Source organism: Pogona vitticeps, chromosome 3 (genome assembly GCF_051106095.1).
Source record: "Pogona vitticeps strain Pit_001003342236 chromosome 3, PviZW2.1, whole genome shotgun sequence".
NCBI classification, from domain to species: Eukaryota; Metazoa; Chordata; class Lepidosauria; order Squamata; family Agamidae; genus Pogona; species Pogona vitticeps.
Window position 1 is genome coordinate 188,073,738 of NC_135785.1, and position 19,629 is coordinate 188,093,366.

Consider the following 19,629-nt stretch of genomic DNA (forward strand, 5'->3'; position numbering starts at 1 on the left):
TTAGTTCTGAACTGTCTTAGTCTGCATCAGTCTTATTAAGTACAGCAGGAAATACAGTAGGAATTTGTTCTCTGGTAACATTGCTTGTGATTCTGGGTTGTACACCTACTGTAGAAATGAGTTTTATGCTGAAGGCACCTATATTTTTCCTTGTTTAATCCAATCTTAGAAAAGTTACTTTTTTGGACTACAGCTCACAGAATCTGCCCTACTCTGCTCGCCTGCCTGGGAGGTTTTCAATGTTATAATCAAAATCATTACCTTGTCCTGTATTAATCTTAACAGTTTCTAGTTTGCTACCCGTGTCTTACATTGATTTATTTCAGCTGATTCTAAACTGTCGTATTTGCTAATTCTTTTATATACCAATCTGAAATTCATTAAAAGGTGGTTTGTTAACCCTGCCACTGCCAACCAACAATAACAGTTACTTCATAATTATCACAGTGAAATGTACGACAGCTTGTGTGGTGTAAGAAGTGTCTTTACTATGCTAAAGTAAGTCACAGTTAAAGTAGACCCATTTGAAATTTTATTACTAAAGTCTTCTACAAGTTCCATTGATTCAGTGGGCCTGCTCTAGTGTGATTTACCATGCTAAGCAAAAAAAAAAAAACCAATAGGATTTTGGCTATCGACAGGGACATCAAAGAATCATCAAAGACCTCCTAGAGTGGTTTTATAGGCCAGATGGGCAGGGTATAAATCAAATAAATAAATAAATAAATAATATTTCCATATAGCTGTTTGCACTTGTAAGGACCACATGTCAGAATCTTGTCACAGGTCTTTGTTTTTTACAGAGACTACAAATGAACTATACATATTTCTTCTTGTGGGGAGAACATTTCTGATAGTGCTGGAAAACACCGTTCATTTTAATTACAGTGGTGCCCTGCATAGCGACGTTAATCCGTTCCGGATTAATCATCGCTATGCAGAAATATCGCTAAACAGAACGGAAAAAGCCATAGGAACGCATTAAACTTCATTTAATGCGTTCCTATGGCTCCCAAACTCACCGTTCAGCAAAGTTCCTCCATAGCACCGCCATTTTTGCATCCTTGGTAAGCGAGGGCAGGGCGCGAAAACACTTGCAGTGGCCATTTTGGAACCGCCGATCAGCTGTTTAAAAAAACATCGCAATACGAAGATCGGTAAGCGAAATGCTTACCGATCATCACAATGCGATTTTCGGCCATAGAAAACATTGCAATGCAATCACTTCTGCGATAGCTAAATCCGCATCACTATGCGGATTCATCGTTAAATGGTGCACTCGTTAAGCTAGGCACCACTGTATTTGCTTTTTAAAAAATGTCCTTATTCAGGTGGCTATCCAATTGACTTGTTTTTCCTTCATGACATCAGCATCTAGCCAAAATTGATTGGCTGCTTGCTGTTGCCATGACATCATATGTTATATTGATTCCTTAGTAGCTAGGATTTGTTGCACGAGTTGTGCACAGATGAGACAAACATCTTAACCAGGCAGAAAATGGCCAGATAGGATCAACACAGGGAGCAGGAGAATAGCTCTGAATAGAGTGAAAAGCAGTAAACATTCTCAAAATCTAAAGTTTTTTTTTTTTCCAGAAATGCAGTTAATGCATTCGGGAAATGTGTTTCTATCTCCCTGCTGAAATTCTGAATTGGAAAGCATTCCGCACAGCCTTGAAAACAACCAACTTTTTCCCTCATACAATATTATATGTAATAATTTCATTTGAGAAGCCTAATTCTGTCACCTAAGAAGTTGCCATAATTGTTTTTAAACTTCATACTGAAGCATCTGATGACATTAATTATGTAATACAACTTGAATATCCGTGCTTCATCTCTGATCAGAATACCATCAGATGTAGCATCTAGAATCTTCAAAGGAAATCAAGGACATTGTACCATCTTGATAAATGAATAATCTGAGCACTTGCCATTTTGGAAATATTCACAGTGCACAGAGAAGTTGCTCTTCGTGCACTTATTAGACGGTTTCTACAGATCTAACAGAGTGGAGAATATAACAAAATTCTTAACACCCCTTTTTAAAAAATTAGGTGACAGGTTACTCTTGGCAGTTACATTTTGCTATACCCTTCAGTTATTTTTACGTATCCATTTTTAAAAAATAAAATATATATATAAATTTCAGCATACCAAAGAGATTTTATTGCAGGTTCACCTTCAAAGGGACCTGCTATATTCTGAGTTCAGGAGGTTACTGGTTAACAAATTAAAAGATTATGACATTGTTAATTACTATCAAATGGAAAGTATCAGCTGTCAGGTTTCTAACTGACGTCTGTGATGCTGCAATAGCAAGGGAGAACAATCTTCCTTTTGAATCTTTCTTAGACAATATTTCTTCTGGGAAATACAGCCCAACTATATTAATGGCTTCTTAGCACTGAAGTTCCACTGTGATCAATGAATCTTAGCCCAGGAAAATATGTCTTCAGGCTGGTATGAAATAATGATTACATTTTTAAAAATGTGAAATTCATTCAAGCAAATGAAGGAGAAATTGCTGACCCTCAATTTTTTTTCCTACAACATTTTGCTGATTCTTCAGCATATTTACTTTGAAGACCCAGTAGGTAAACTTGGTACGACTTACCGTATTTACTTGTTGGGGCTTGCTTAGACATAGATAGTTTGCACTGTTAATCTCTGATTCCTTACCACCAATACTAGCATAGAACACCTTTTAAACATTTGTGCCTACCTTCAGATAATGCATTACTGATTATTATTTTTTGGAATAGCTATTCATTAATAAGTAGTTTGATCCAGCAATAGCTTAAGTGAAGTCAGTAAGTGATTTATTTTGTTTCAATACCAGCAATCACACATACCAAAACTGAACCAAAATAGAGGGGTCCTACCTATACTTAAAAAAAAATTGGGGGACCCAAAGACATGGGCAGGCAAGAATGATGGTCAGGCTGGTTCATAATTGCCCAAATGTCAGGTGGTCTTGGGGGGAAAGGAGCAAACCTGTCCATTCCCAAAGCAGACCAAGTGGCAAACAAAGTGATGTTATATCTCACCCTTTTAATTTCTGTGAATGGTTATTTCACACATCACCTTGCAAATAAAATGAGCTGATAGAGGAATTTTCTTTTTCTTTCTTTCTTTCTCTTTCTTTCTTTCTTTCTTTCTTGCATATGTATTGTTCTGCATTTGCTGAACTACTGGCAGCTTCGTCTAATAAGTGTCAAAAGAAGCCACCATTTTTCATGGTGGCTTCCATTTTGGATTTCCTAGTACTTACAAAAGCACCTCACACCAGGCCTATTTGGAAAAAATGTGATGACTGCTGACTCAGGTCTCTTCCATCTGAAATAATGTAACTTCTCACAGGCATGTACCCAAAATACAGTGGCGCCTCGCTTAACAAGGATAATCCGTTCCAGCGAAATCACTGTAGAGCAAAATCCTCGTTAAGCGAAATAAAAAAGCCCATTGAAACGCATTGAAAACCCTTCAATGCGTTGCAATGGGCTGAAAACTCATGGTCCAGCGAAGATCCTCCATGGGGGCGGCCATTTTTGCTGCCTGTAAAGCAAGGAATCCGTCCTAAATCACAGCGGGGAGCCATTTTGTGCACCCGGTAGCCATTTTGAAACCCGATGATCAGCTGTTTTTAGATCGTCATAATGCGGAAGTCGGTTCCCGAGGCAGGGAACAGATCATCGTGAAGTGGATTTTTCCCATTTAAACCATGGTTTTGCGATTGCAAAAACCTAATCATCAAGCGATTTCCTCGTTAAGCAAGGCAATCGTTAAGCGAGGCACCATTGTAGCTGGAACAACAGCCTATGATGGAGAATAAAACAGATGAGAGATGTACCTTGTCAACTCAGAATTGCTTTATTATGTATATGACTGCACTTTACAGCCTTGGAGATGGTAGCTAACTTCTGATCCCCAAAAATTCCACTTAGGGAGCCACAAAAGAGTATTCCTTATATCCCTGAAGGGATTATTTAAGTATGAATCACTGAGCAAGAAGATAGAACACCAGCCAAATCTAATATAAAGCACCCTTACCCTCCTTTGCTTGTAGCACTTCAGAACATATATGGAACAGGCCACATGCATCCAGATCAATGTTATTACAATACAGGCACAAACTTTTGGTTATGTTTGTTTACTCTGAAATCTAACACTCATGATGAACACAATATTTGACAAACATCAACACACCTAACAATGTTAAGAAAAGTTTTGAATATTTTAATAAAACATGAAAGTATTTATATTCGATAATTTTTCACATGTCACAAAGCTGCCTCAGAATCAACTGATGAAAAATGGGAAATAATTTGAATACATATTTATATAAATAAATACAGAAATAAACTCACTAATGCTCACATAGCCCTATAAAAGCTACATAAGGCCTCTCAAGCCTAATTGTCTCTTTTGACAAACACTGGTTTGAATACATTTGTTTGTTTTTTTACTCATGTGAGAAATTGATTAACCAGAACCTACTGGTTAATCAATTTCTATACTACCCTTTTAAATCATGTGGGGTTATGGGGTGCAGCTACAATCAATAGATAAGTGTGTATAGTTGTCAGGGTTGCATGCCTCCCCCAGCCATCCTAGAAACTGCTGTTCAGATAACTCTGTCCAGAATAGAGTTATCAGCACATTTTGACTATGGTTTTGTAAATTTAAGAAAATTCATTTTAAAAATCAGTAGAATTTTAAAAAGAGATTAACAGTTCAAGCCAACATTTCTGTTCAGAAATAAGCTTAAATGAGTTCAGTGAGACTTATTCTGAGGGAATCAGTAAAAGGCCTGAGGCTGCAATTTTACCTGAGAGTAAGCCCCACTGAAAGGGACGTGGTGGTGCTGCGGGCTAAACCGCAGAAGCCTGTGCTGCAGGGTCAGAAGACCAGCAGTCGTAAGATTGAATCCACATGACGGAGTGAGCGCCCGTCACTTGTCCCAGCTCCCGCCAACCTAGCGGTTCAAAAGCATGCAAATGCAAGTAGATAAATAGGGACCACCTCGGTGGGAAGGTAACAACGTTCCGCGTCTAAGTCGCACTAGCTATGTGACCACGGAAGATTGTCTTCGGACAAAACGCTGGCTCTATGGCTTGGAAACGGGGATGAGCACCGCCCCCCAGAGTCGAACATGACTGGACAAAAATTGTCAAGGGGAACCTTTACCTTTAAGCCCCACTGAACATACAGTTTCCAAAAATATGCATAGGGTTCTCAAAAAAAAAGAAAAAACATTTTACAAATTGCCACTGCAGTTTGTCTCAAGTGAAATTTGAAGTGAATGTAGAGGGATTAAAAGAAGAATTTTGATTAGATTAACAATACTTGCTGGGGGGGGAGAGTCCACACCTTTTTAATTTGGAGTGATCACAGAAATTCCACATTATAAGAAAAAAAAAACTACAAAGGCTCTCCACATGTTGCTGCAAAAAGGCCTTCTGGCCCCTTGGTAAAACCTGGCTACCAGGAATCACCCTCCCCAATTGCTCTGTTTGCTGCATGCATATCTTTCCCCCTTACCTGTCAAACTTTTTGCTGGACATGGAGGTTAAACCACTCAGGCATGCTGCTAGCTCGTCCACTTAGCTGTTTTCAGCACACAGTTGGAGTTTGGTTTATCAGGGAATTCCGCAGCAAACATCTTCCCAGAGCCACTTTCTTCTGGCAGAGGCTTCCAGCACCCATGGAAACAGAGACTGCTACCTGCTCTGTTTCTATACTGCAGCAACAGAGTGAGAAAAACCTTAGATTATGCGTGTTATTGCACTGCTGGACTGAGGCGAGTGATGCTCTTATGCTCGTCAGTAAAAGGCGGTAACTAGGGAAACCCCATCGTTTCCTCGCTATAATTCTCTCGCTTTCAACCTGTTGCTAGGGAAACCCTGGTATTTCCTAAGCTCAGCGCTGCCTCATTGGTGCGTAGACTTTTTCGGTTCCAATCCGTCTGTGAAATCAGCAGAGTGGTGTGACAGAAACTCTTCCTATAGCTGCAGCAGAAATCAGTTTAAATTTAATATGGGAGAAGCAAATTCTGTGGTGCTATTTTAGTGAGAGTCTTAGCAGCAGCCATCTTTGGGGTGCCAACTAATCCCCTATGGCACCCCCCCAATAAAAGCAAATGGTGAATGTCTTAAGCAAAATAGACAATGATGAGCCCTGCTAAATGCTTTCATCTGAGAATCAGCCACAGGTAAGTGAAGAGAAAAATGTTGAAGGAGGGAGGGAGCTAATGTATTGTACAGAGTTGCAACCTCAGGTATTCTTGTTTTCCAGCAGATTCCCCCCCCCCAAAGATAGTTGTCATTGTTATTTTATTTATTATATTGAGGCTTCCATTCACACAGCATAAGGAGCATATATTGTTCTTTCTCTACTTTATTCTCACAACAGTCCTGTAGGGTAGGATAGGCATAGAGAGTGAGAGGAGGAGAATGAGATGGGGGTGTCAAGGTTCAAGGTCACCCTGTGTGAGTGAAAGCAAGACTGCCCCAAGGTGAATAATGTCATGATGTACATAAGTGAACTCAGCCAATATCCTGAAGAAAGACAGAATTGAATGGACAAAAACTCAGCAAGCTTCAAGGAAAGAGAGAAAATAAACCAGGGCAAGGGGGGGGGAGGCTGTATCCAATAAGTGTTGTGAGGGGAGAAGGAGTGGAAAGAGGGACCAACACAAGGTCACTATTAGGTGTTCTGAAGAAAGAGAGAAAATAAGAAATGTCCATGTTCACCCAGGAAGCTTTATTGCCAAATAGGGAACCCAATTTTTCCCAATCCCTAATTTGATTGTTACCATCCCCCTTGCTAACTTTCATGACATATACTGTAGCACCTTCAATTTAAAAAAAAATCTCATGCTGGCAAATACAGACTTATTTCTGGTGCTTCAATGATAAATTGCCAGTCAAAAGGGGAAGTGATAAAAATAAAGTAGCAGGAACCTTGGGAGAAAGAGAGGAGCATTAGGAACCAGCCCTGGCTCCAGAAATACATGAGAGGCACCATGTGGGCCATCCTGGTGAGACTCTTTTCCAGTCATCTCTTCTGCACCTGCCACTCACTTTTCAGCCAACAGGTCATTCAGAGGAGGTTTTTGATACACGGGCAGATACACATGGGGAGCATTGGTCCTTCAGAAACAACAAATGTTGTGTATTTTGACTATATTTTCATAGATCCAGGCCACCTCAGCAGATTCATGGAGTGCTGTCTTCAATGGTCGGGAATGGCAGGGGTGTATAAACTATGAAGACAGAGGGAACTGAATTGAATTCCAGAAAGAAAAAAACACTAATAATTACCTTTATTTATTTAAAATATTTTTCAAAGCAAAAGCAAAGTGTGCTGTTTATATACTGCCCCATAGCTCTTCAAGCACTCTCTGGGCGGTTTACAAGTTAATTATGCAGGCTACACATTGCCCCCCAAGCAAGCTGGGTACTCATTTTACCGATCTCAGAAGGATAGATGGCTGAGTCAACCTTGAGCCGGCTACCTGGGATTGAACACCAGGTCGTGAGCACAATTTTGGCTGCAGTACAGCAGTTTAACTACTACACCACTTTTTTCTTTTTTTAAAAAAAAGACCCAAGGTGGCTTACATCATTAAATCTTAACCATAATTATTAATCAGAATAACCACACATCATCTTGTATTGATGACTGACTAGAAAAAAATAGGCTGATACCATGCAGTAAGTCACAAATAAAGTAGACTCATTGAATCCATGGAACTTACATAGGTGTTGAGTCACCGCATTCCTACTGATTCAGTAGGCATGCTTTAGTTACAATGTATAGCTGGATTTCAGCCATACTATGATAAAAAGCCGTTGTCCCTATTCAGGGACATCTTAATAAACTCTAGTCCAGTAGTTTTCTGCTGAAACCTGCCAACTTGAATTCAGTGATGTAAGGTTGAAAGGTACTCCTACTGGTTTTTGAATATAGCCATTTCTGGTATCTACTGTAGTTTCTGTGCATTTATTCTCTGGCCTACAGACTGGTCTGTTTGTCAGACCTATGTAAGATGCAAGGAGGCATTGTGAGCAGTTGATAGCATTCGTATTAGACTGGAAGATGAGTGAGTGCTGGAAACCCCATTGTTGTAGATGCCATTAGTAGGTCTTTTAACAATGATGCCAGCATACATATAGAGACAGAGTTGGCATTTGAGTCTGCTAAAGGATGTCACTTCCGTGTTTATACCTGTTAGATGATCTGTAGTTGACACATAACTGTCTGAAATTGGGTGGCTCTCTCTAAGCAAGTACTGACTTGTTTCCCAAGTTCTATGAGATGGAAGTGTCATATTAAGGATGACCACCGATGATTTGTTGTGTGGTTTTAGCCGGGAACTGTGGGTGACAACAAATGATTTCACATTTTTTTCTTTTTAGTTCTTCTCTTTTAGATTCTTGCTGAATAGCATTCTGGACTTGTGGATCTTTTTTCCCTTCACTTCATTGGAAAGATACACTGTAGAGCTTGCCTAATGACGGTTGTGTAGTACATTCTGAATGGAAGCTGTAACATACAGTATGTTTACAATATAATGTGGTACTTATATTTCAGTAAGGGTCAGTGAATTTGCTGTACAGACTGACCTAGGCTCAGAGTGGAACAAACTTGGAAACAGATAGGCTACGTATAAGTGAAATTGTTTCAAAAGAGAATAGTGAATTTAAGCTATAATTTTGTTACATGATTTCTAATATGCATGGCACGTGCTTTTGGGGGCTTGTTCTCTTACTCTTTAAATTTTGTTGCTTAAATGAGACCCAGAGGATTATTTTTAGTAGAACTGGCAGGAAATCGAAGAGCAAAGCTGGTGTACTCAAAACAAAAACTCTACTTAGGAATGTTGTTGTTGTTGTTGTTGTTGTTGTTGTTGTTGTTGTTGTTGTTGTTGTTGTTGTTGTTGTTGTTGTTGTTGTTGTTGTTGTTGTTGTTCAAAAACACCAGGCACACGCTATCAAAATTATAAAAACATTGACTGGTATTGTATAACAGATACAAGTTTTAACAAAAACCTAAGTATCTGTTAAATATCAGCGCAGTATTATGCTGTTCCTAATGTTGTTTTTTGGTAGCTCTGATGGTGTGATTTCTGAGATCTATAACTGCTAATAGGACTGTGTGAAATTTCTTGATATTGTTCCCAAAGTCCCAATGACTACGGGGACCACTGAAGTGTCTTTCATCCACAAGCAAGATGTTTCGATTGCCTAGTCTCTGTACTTTGTTGGCTTTTCCAATTTTTTATTTTCAACTTTGGTATCCTCTGGAATTGCAATATCAATGAACAAGACATTTCTTTGTTCTATGACCACTATGTCTGGTGTGTTATGTTCAAGGTGTCTATCAGCTGGGATCCAGAAATCCCACAAGATCTTGATTTCTTCATTTTCTGACACCTTCTCTACCTGATGTTCCCATGGGTTTTTGGAGGCTGACAAGTTATATTTTTTGCATAATGACCAGTGCACTAACTTTGCTATTCTATCATGTCTAACTTTGTAATCTGTTTCTGCAGTCTTCGGATATTCACAGGTGAGGTGTGACACGGTTTCATCCTTTTCTTGGCAGAGGTAACATTTGTTGTTAGCACTAATTGCTTGGATCTTAGCTTTCATCACGTTGGTTTAAAGTGCTTGTTCTTGTGCAGCAAAAACCAAGCCTTTGGTTTCTTTCTTAACGGTCCCCAGTTTTAGCCATGCCCATGTTGAATTATGATCATGCTTTCCATCAATATTTCTCAGGTGTTGATCATGCAGTGGTTTATTTTTCCAGCTGTTTAATTTATTTTCAAATTGTTGTTTCTTATATTGAGCCTTTGTTTCTGTTGTTTTAAAAAAATCTCCATTTTCAGCACCTTAAGTAATTTTTTTCTGCTTCAACTGATATAATGATTTAGGCTTCTTTTTTTCCCTCCTCTACCACCTGCTGTATTTGGTGCAATCTACAGCCTTCAATTTTTGGGGGTAAATATAATCTGTCCATATCACTTTTTGGATGTGGTGCATGGTATATGGTCATTAGCTTCCATGTTTTTTGATCCAGTTTTTCTTATTCATATTGGGTCCAATCTATTATTCCAGCTAGATACCTAATTACTGGAACTGCCCATGTGTTTAGGGTTTGGATTCGCTTTCTATTTATTTATTTATTTATTTATTTATTTATTTATTTATTTATTTATTTATTTATTTATTTATTTATTTATTTATTTATTCATTCATTCATTCATTCATTCATTCATTCATTCATTCATTCATTTATTTATTTATTTATTTATTTATACCCTGCCCATCTGGTCTATTCGACCACTCTAGGCAAATTTGATTTTAAGATTTTCTGCACTCTTATATTCCATTTCTGTCATTTATTTAACTTTTGTGTGAAGGATGTTATCTGCTTCTAGTATTTCAAGGTATTTATAATTTTCATCACTTGAAAGTGATTTTATAATATTGTCATTTTCAAACTCTATTCCATCTAGTTTTTGGATCCTGCCATGGTGTATACAATAATAATAATAATAATAATAATAATAATAATAATAATAATAATAATAATAATAATAATAATAATAATAATAATAATAATAATAATAATAATAATAATAATAATAATAGTGTCCTGTCAAGTCAATATGGTGACTCTTTCCGGGGTTTTCTAGGTAGACCGTAGTGGAAAGTGGTTTACCATTTCCTTCTTCTGGAGATATCCTGAACTATGCAGTTTGCCCAAGATCACACAGATTGGCTCTTCTGGGATGCATAATAGGGAATTGAACTAATTCACTGAGCTATCTAGCCTACTACTACTACTACTACTACTACTACTACTACTACTACTACTACTACTACTACTACTACTACTACTACTACTACTACTGTGTGCCGTCAAGTGAATTCCAATTTATGGCAATCCCTTCCAAGGTTTTCTACATTGAGAACACACAGAGGTGGTTTCCCATTCTCTTCTTCTGAGGGCATCCTGGGGCTGTGAAGTTTGCCCAAGACTGCATATGCTGGCTCTTATCTCAGGAAGTACAGTGAAAACTGAACTCCCAACATCTGGCTCTGCAGCCAGTTAACTAAACTACTAACTTATCCAGCCAGTTGATAATAATTATTACAGAGAATCATACAACCTCAAATTATTATGGCCTATATCATGCCTGCAGAACAAACTGTAACAAGCAACCTGCTGATAAAACCCTAGTAACCTGCTGATAGAACAAGCTGCTTTGCAATATAGAGGGAGTGAACAGTGGGATGTTGCATCTAGTATCATATCATTCAACAGTCTTGCAGCACTGTTTTCTCTACTCAGCAGTTTCCCAGCACCATTCTAGATCAGCTGAAATTTCTAGACACTTTTCAAAGGCAGCTATGTGTGTTCAAGTACTACAAGCACAAGCTAAGGTCTGGGTCATGTTGGTCAGATGTGAAATATCCAAGAACAGGTAAGCAGATCCCTAGGGCCATCCTTGGTCTATCTGGATTAAGTTTTAGTTTGTTTGGCTGTATCTAGTCTATTACTAACATCAGACATAGATCCTAAAACAGAACAACTTCTTTAGATTTCAATGGAGAGAAGAGACATAGTTAATGAGCATAATGGTGGCACCCAGCCTCCATATTCCAGACAACATCTCCCAGTGGCATCTTGTATATGTGGGCCAGTGGTCATAACATCACACATGATCTCTGGAAAATGGTGGCATTAGAATTTGGTAGAAAGTATACGTAGGTGCTATGAACTCTATCATCCCTGAGACTGAAAATTTATCTCAAAAGGCTGAACAAAATGATTTGAGAACTACAAAGGCACTAACATTTGCAGTACCTTCTAATCACAGATATCTAGCACATAGGTTGAATGGCCGCATGCCCTGTGCATTGTGCAAGTTTTAAATAGTTCCTCTGGGTTTGTTAGAAAGATCCATTCTATTTTCAGCTAGTGACCTACTTGCAACCTCTGTTGCCTCACATGGTTAACAGAAACTAAGGGATGTGATTAATTGATTAGGAGGTGAGTTTATCAAAGGGACACAGAAGATTAACAGGTGCAGGAGGCTGGTGACCGCCTGCTTTTGAAAGAAGTAAATAAATCTCTCAGAGGATAGGACCCCTCGACAGTTTTGCTACATGTAATGAACAAATTACACTTTCAGCTCATATTTCCTGTAGTGTGCCCTGTTGACGAAAGGCCAAAAAAGTGACAACTTCCTAATTAGTTAACTCTAGGTGACAAATTAAAAACTTCCAGAGTAAAGTCAGAGAGCAAAGAAGATGAAGCAGAACACATAAAACAGTAAGATCTGATCCCTAGCACAGCTTCAGGAGAAATGATTGCTTCATCAGCATACAGTATCTGCAGTATTTGCAGCTTTCAGTTTACTAGTGTGGTTTAATTATTATTTTTTTATTTACACTCCGCCCATTTAGACAATGGCTACTCTGGGCGGCTTACAATAAAACAGCATGAAAGCAATTAAAACAACAATTTAAGCAACAATAATGATATCATTCAAGATGGGAAGAGGCAGGTCAAATGAAAAAATAAAGACAGGAAAATAAAAATAGAGAAGTGAATCTTCAATTAAAAACAATAAACCCTTGAGGAATAGAAATGTCTTAATTTCACCCACAGAAGGCTTTGGAAGATGGGGTGGGATGGGGAAATAATAGAAGCTTTTAAGTTTACAAAAGTTTCAAAAGGTGGAAATGGTAGGAAAGGAGGAAGACCTAACATGAGACATCCTCTGTCAAGGTTCAGTTGAGCACTTGAACTGAAAACTTTCTGAGATCCTATGACATTGTTTCAGTGTAGACAAGGAGAAGATATGCTGATATACTGACTCAAAGTATCTAAGTGCAAGGGGATAGCATCACTAAAACAAAATTAGATACTTCATTGTTAAGCACAAGATTATTGTACTAGCCTCATAATGTAATTAATATACATCATCTGTCAATATTCAATTTTTTTAAAAAAATACTACCATAGTATTTTTCCAACTTAACTTCTTGGCAAGTCTTTGTAAAGCACATAATTTCCTAGGGTTTTATTTTGGAACATGACGCTGGTTTGTATTTTTTAAAAATGCCTGGGAATCCATTTAAGGTGAGCTCTCCACTGATACTCTACAGCAGTAGTGTCGAACTGTGGCCCTCCAGATGTTCTTGGCCTTCAACTCCCAGAAATCCTGGCCAGCAGAGGTGGTGGTGAAGGCTTCTGGGAGCTGAAGTCCAAGAACATCTGGAGGGCCACAGTTCGACACCACTGCTCTACAGTGTTCAAAAATATCCTCAGCCACGTGGCTGTGCCTGGTATGAACTAAAGTCGAAGTGTGTCAGAATGGAGCTAGATATGCCAAATAACTGTTGCAAAATGAAATAGTGGTAAAAGAATCAGTGTTGTACGTTTTTACACATTTCCGTTGATTTCTAGCCATCAGTTCCTTGTGCATAATCCTGATGGACTTTCATGCGCAAGTTATGTGAGTTGTGGGATCACCAGGCTTACAAATGACGTCTTCTTGGGCACTGGGGCACTGCTTGGGAAGGCCTAACTGGTGCATGGCAGCACCTGGACGCTAAAGCTTCTTCCCGTCGCTTTCATTTGGAAATGTACACTGTGGTGTGTTGGGCTTGAGATAGGCTTATTTCTCTAATCAGAATCCTAGCAGCATGCTCTCTTGCTTCAGACATTTTATGAGTTATTCCTTTAAACCTTTCATCTTCCTCCTACAAAGAAAATTCAATTTATCAAGGAACTGCAAAGTACCATGTAGAATTTTGTCAGACCAGCTGTATGCAATAATTACATGCTTCTTCCATGGGAAACCATGGCAACTGTCCAAAGACTACCAGAGATAACTGCTACAAAATGTTTCTGGGGATGGGCAGAGGAAGAAAAAAGGGGGAGTGAGGAGATTTAAGTGAACTAAGTGTTACAAATTACTGGCATAAATAAAAGCCTGTGGTCCATACTGTGAACAGCTGTTTTATGCTTAACAATGGAGTGCGGAATTTTGTTTTAGTGATTTTATCCTCTTCAATTTAGATATTCTGAGTCAGTATATCAGGCATGGGCAACCTGTTGCTCTCTGGCCACATGTCATCCTTGAGCTAACTCCCCAAAGTCCTCTACAGGTTATCTGGCAAGAGTGACCTATCTCTCCTCTAGAACACTGGTCCTTAACCTTGGGTTACTCAGGAGTTTTGGACTGCAACTCCCAGAAGCCTTCACCACCAGCTGTTCTGACTGGGGTTTCTGGGAGTTGCAGTTCAAAAGCATCCGAGTAACAAAGGTTAAGAACCACTGCTCTAGAAGACCACTGAGTAGCGAAAGAGAAAAAAGGTATCCTAATAAGTTATGGTTCTGAACCTGTCCACCACAGGATTGAGCACTCAATAGATTGCATCTGGGAGAAGCTGGTCCTCAAGAGGAAAAAAAAGTTACCTCACCCTGCAGTATGTAAATCTGAAGTTCTTTTCAGACATCAGATAAGTCTAATGTGGTCATTTACACTGAAAACTGACTGCCATCACCATCAAAGTGAAAAGTTGAGTGATGCTAAACCAGTTACTCTTTCCGCAATACATTTGGTTTTCCTCTCTTCACACATTCATCTCCAGTTGGGGAAAACATTTCCTTTCACAGATAAATAGCTGAGCTTTGAAATCTTTTTTGGATGTCAGCTCCTCAGATGTTCAGGTATTTTGCTCAACCTTGTAGTACAAATAAGTAATATTTCTAAGCTTTAGCAAATAGTAAGTGGAAAGGAAGCAGGCTATCCTTGAAGACTCTTCTTGTTCATGGCTGAGGACTGCATTCTGTCACTTTTCAAAAATCCAGGTCCCTGTTCCCTGTAGTTTTGAAAGTGTGGAGCACTCTGGTGCAATCTATTTTCCCGTGATGGAAAAGTTTACTCCAGACTAACCCTGATCATTGACTAAGCTGGACTTTTTGGTCCAGCTGTAGGATTACTACTTTTGGAGGCTGACCTGGAGCGATCCCCCAACAGATAAAAGAGTCACTTGAAAGGAGATTGCTCCCTGAAAAGTGACTCTTTCTGGTCCGATCAGGTGCACACTTTTCCAGATGTCTGATTGCAGTGTTCTGTTGCTAGCACAATGGCAAGATTGAGTGGAAGTGCTCTGAAGAATAGGCTTTTATTTAAGTTTAAAAACCTAGGAGGCTGAATGGATAAAGGACATCTTCAGTGCTTAGTTCAAGTTACTGAAGGAACATCTTCCCATTCCTGTTTACAAGGATATGAATGTCACAGTTGGAGCTCTCTTCCAGGCTGTTGGCTAGAACAGAAATGAACTTTCCAGACACAATGGTCCTTCTGAGTCTTCCCAGTAAGACACAGGACTTTTCTATACATGGCATAGGAGTGTGCTAGAGCGGGCTAAATAGTCTCACTAGAAGGTCCAATATGCCATTTAGAGTGATCCTCACATTCGAAAGGCATATGAACCTGAAGCTATCCTATTTGGTCCACAGCAGGCTGCTGTCAATTTGCCAATATCATGAAGTGGCTTAGAAAGAGGTCCCCTTCATGATATGGGCAAATTAATCACTTTGTTGGTTCTGTGGAGGGGCTAAAGAAGTGAAATAAAAGTATTAAAGTCTGTGTAAGACTATCAAATATTCACTGCATCATTTTAAAAGACTAATAAAAAGCAAATATGTATCAGGACAGCACAGCACAGACTACTGTCAGTTTGCCTGCTATCAAAATACACATTGCCCTCCCAACCCTGAAATAAAGATGCGAGACAGTGATGAGGGTTAAATACGGGCCACATTTTATTAATATAAATTCAGGTTCAATTTTTTGCCATCCTTTGGCAAAAGGAGAGGGCCTGCTGTATTGCGGAAACAGGTAAATGGCAGGGGTATCCAAATACCCCTTGATCAAGAAATGGGCGAGTTCCCAGCCCAGGTTCCAGCGGTCTTCAGTAACCCAGTTGGCCACTAATAAACACCCCCAAACCTCAAGTCATCTTTAGTCGATGACTGTTGGTCCAGAAGTGGCCCAGCACATCTTCCTGCCACAGGAACTATATTCACATCCTGTGGTGACTTATCACTGATTTGAGGCCGCAGCTGCAGACACCTCTACATACTTCTCTGTTAATGCCCCACCGGGCCTTGTTAACATCACCAATACTCTCGGCACCTCGCCAGGCTAACCAAGGAATAATTGTGGACCACATTATCTGCATCGCAGGATACCTGCCGTTCAACCACTTAAGATCAAACATAATGTCCAGGCCAATAGCGTAACAGAAAGTCTAGGCAAGTCATTGCCTCCAAGATGTATTACCAGCATATCTGGTGGGAACTGGCCAGAAGCCATCATCCTGCACCGCTGGATCCACTGCATGCCACACAGCCCTTTGCATGTAATGTGTGCCTGGGCTCCGAGCCCCAAATCGCTCCCCCACGGGGATGTGGCAGCATAGCGTTCTGCCAAGTAAATATGGCTATGGCCGATGATCACTATTTGTTTTTGTCTTCCAAAACTCAGGGGACCTGTAAAGACATAAGTCAAGCCCCTGCCTACACATTAGGTAAGTTCCTAAAGTATCTTTTATAGCTTGACGATGACCACCAGCCTAATTGTTTAATTTGCTCAGAGCTGTAACCCAGGGCTTCTGCAGTGGATGCTGCTCAATCCTAAACCAATGGGTGCCAAACTTTATGTCCATAACACCTACCTTATGTAGGGCTAAGTCTGTCAATTACCAGAACTGATATTTAGTCAAAAGTGACTTATCAGAATGTTGGAAAAATTAACCTACTTCATGTCCTCAACATTCTAAATATGTTTTTGTGGCTCTGACTGGGCATATGCGCTATATGCGGCATTGCCCAAGGACCAATTGCATCCCTTTGCCTGTTTGATCGGCCTTGGATCATCTAATTAAAAGGTTTACTCTCCCTTCCCGGACTTTAACATCCTGCCATTGTACAACTAACTTAGCTTTGTCTAAAAAAGAAGGGGAAATGGGTGCTCAAGAGTCCCTCACTCTCCCTCTCTCTTTGGACCAGCCCTCTAACATTTTTCTAAATTGACAACCCCCGAAAATTCCTTATAACTGTTTATTTCTTCATTAAATGCTAGAGTCTACCGCTTACCTTGGATAGTGCCTGGTGCTAACCCTTTCCTATTAAGATACACTATAAATTGTTGTAGGTGTTCGACTGGAGCTAGCCAAACCTAGTATAAATTAGTATAAATGCATTTTATTTGTTTTTTAACTTGTTTTAACTGATGTAAGCCGCCCTGAGTAGACGTCTAGAGGGGCGGGGTAAAAATCGAATAAATAAATAAATAAATAAATAAATAAATAAATAAATAAATAAATAAATAAATAAATAAATAAATAAATAAACCTGCTCCAGGTCAACCATCTTCCTAAATTCCTGGAACGCTATACTCCCATGAGTAAGCCTTTCTTGTCCTTGATGCCAGGGCCAAACCTATTGCTCTGGATGCTCACACCAATCTGCCAGACCTTCAGAGGGAGAACTTCTGGCAGCTCCCGGACTTCTGGTGCTAGCTCCCTGAACTGCTCGGTTGCTGGTGTGATAGAGCATCACCTATTCTATTGTCTATGCCTGGAACCTGGCGGACATGCACCAATATGTTAACTGCAATGCCCTGACCATTGTCATGACCCATTCTGATTGCGACATCAGGTTGTCCTCCACCCAGAGCCAGAGTGCATCCAAAATTGGGAGGTCAAAAGGTCAGGTCCCTCGTGATGCCACTCAGATACCATAAATGTGGCCACATGCGTGAACACCAACTGCCTGGAAAATAGATGCCGAATCCTAAAGATCTGGCCGCGTCCGAGTTCACCAGGAATTCAGCCCTCGGACTCGTGTCAGATCTCCAGAAAGAGATCCCATTAAATTTCTTGAGGAATTGACTCCAAACAAGGAAATCTTCCCTCATACCTCATGTTTCCCTAGTCCTATGCATTGGTCATCTAAGACCCTTCATGGCTGCACAAAGGCACCTGAGAAACACTCAACCTGGCACCACAACCCTACAGGAAAAGTTTAAATGCCTGACTATTTCCTGTATGCATTTACCTGAGTTCTTTTCCCACAGAAAAGGAGATCATGAAGGTAATGGGCCATGCACCCTGTGTCTAATTTTTCATTCTATGGCTGTACTAAATTTTAAAAAGTGACACTGAGCAGCCCATGGGTAAAGCCCTGTCTATATAAAATGCACCTCAAAGCTGGAAGTCTCCCAAGGGCATGGAATAATCTCCCTATGGCAAAGCCCCAAAAGGTACAGTACCATGTTATATCCTGTATTAGGGACAGCTGGATAAGGCCAAGACCTATATTAGTTGGATTCTCAGATTGCGCCTGTGTAGAAGGGGTGACATAAGGCCAAACTCCATTAGTTAACCCCCTGCTCATTGATGTGTAGGGTATGTTCATGGTGTAATCCATTGAAGTACTGCCAGCCCAAGGCCATGCAGACAGAGGTGTCTGGGTACCCAGTGCAATTGCAGACTCATTGGAAGATGTGGTAGCACTGCAAGGGTCCTCGCCCATACATGGTGTGCTCAAGCCAATCTCCTCTATCTCATCCTGTCCCTCATGGTAGACGTCTGCTGGCTCGGTCATCCCCGGAGTCGATGATTGTCATTTCTCAAGACTGCAGTCCCTCAGAGTAACGGACACCCCCTCTGCTTCGCACCTGGCTGAAACTTCCAGGACCTGTGCAGACTCTAGGGCAGCCAATCTCTGCATTAGGTCCTTGCACCATAGCCCTTAATCTAGCCTTCTTATGATCTTTAGACTCCCTGGCCAATCTGCGCGGTTGCACGTCGCTCTGCTGGGAAGGCTGTTTAGCTAACTTCTGAGCTTCTAAGGCTGAGATTTTGTCTTGGAACTCCTGCCATATTAGCCAGGATTCCTCATTGGAAGGGGGTTGTGGGGGAGACAAGACCCACTTTTTCCTTCCTTCAACTAAATTTACAAACCATCATTTAGACTTGGGACTAAATAGGCGGGGTATAAATTTAATAAATAAATAAATTTAATAATTTAATAATTCTACCTTTATTATTTATATTTATCCTTAAGCTTTCCCGCTTCTCGTATGCCTACCTTCTCCCCTATTGCTTATTTTTTTATATTTTTTTTTTAAAAAACCTCAGCACCGAGGTTCAGTGGGCGCGAAACTGTGCCGCCACTTTTCCCCCTCCCTAGAAGCAACCAATAAAAGAAGAAAAACAATGAGCGAACAAAGTGAGTAAAACAATTAAAATTGTTCTAAGATGCAAATAAGAAAAGCCAGACCCTAGGAGGGAGCTGATGCTACCCTCCCCTCCTGAAAAGATCCAATCACCAAGGATTCAGCTGAAGACAGCAGTGTTGCACAGCTCCTTCTTTCTCGGTTGCCCAAAAAAGAAGAGGGCATTGTGAGGGGGGAAAGCCCTTTAAGTACATTAGGCTTTCCCCCCTCCCCCTTGCCAGTCTTGAGAGACTTAGGCAGTCTCTCTCCATCCCGGGTGGAGGGCAAAGGGCTAGTCCAGGGACTTGGCA

At 40.1% G+C, this 19,629-nt stretch overlaps 2 long non-coding RNA genes across 4 annotated transcripts in view; one reads left to right on the forward strand and one right to left on the reverse strand.

The window, feature by feature from the left end:
- The window catches only part of LOC140705716 (uncharacterized), a 452,706-nt gene extending 446,829 nt beyond the window's left edge, over positions 1 to 5,877 (reverse strand). For all 3 annotated transcript variants that reach the window (XR_012085190.2, XR_012085191.2, XR_012085189.2), the window contains exon 1: positions 5,545 to 5,877. This is a non-coding gene — a long non-coding RNA (uncharacterized LOC140705716). The remainder of the gene's footprint in view (positions 1 to 5,544) is intronic.
- Positions 5,878 to 5,979: 102 nt separating this feature from the next.
- Positions 5,980 to 19,629, forward strand: part of LOC144588176 (uncharacterized) — a 167,619-nt gene continuing 153,969 nt past the window's right edge. The window contains exon 1 of the long non-coding RNA XR_013543556.1: positions 5,980 to 6,214. This is a non-coding gene — a long non-coding RNA (uncharacterized LOC144588176). The remainder of the gene's footprint in view (positions 6,215 to 19,629) is intronic.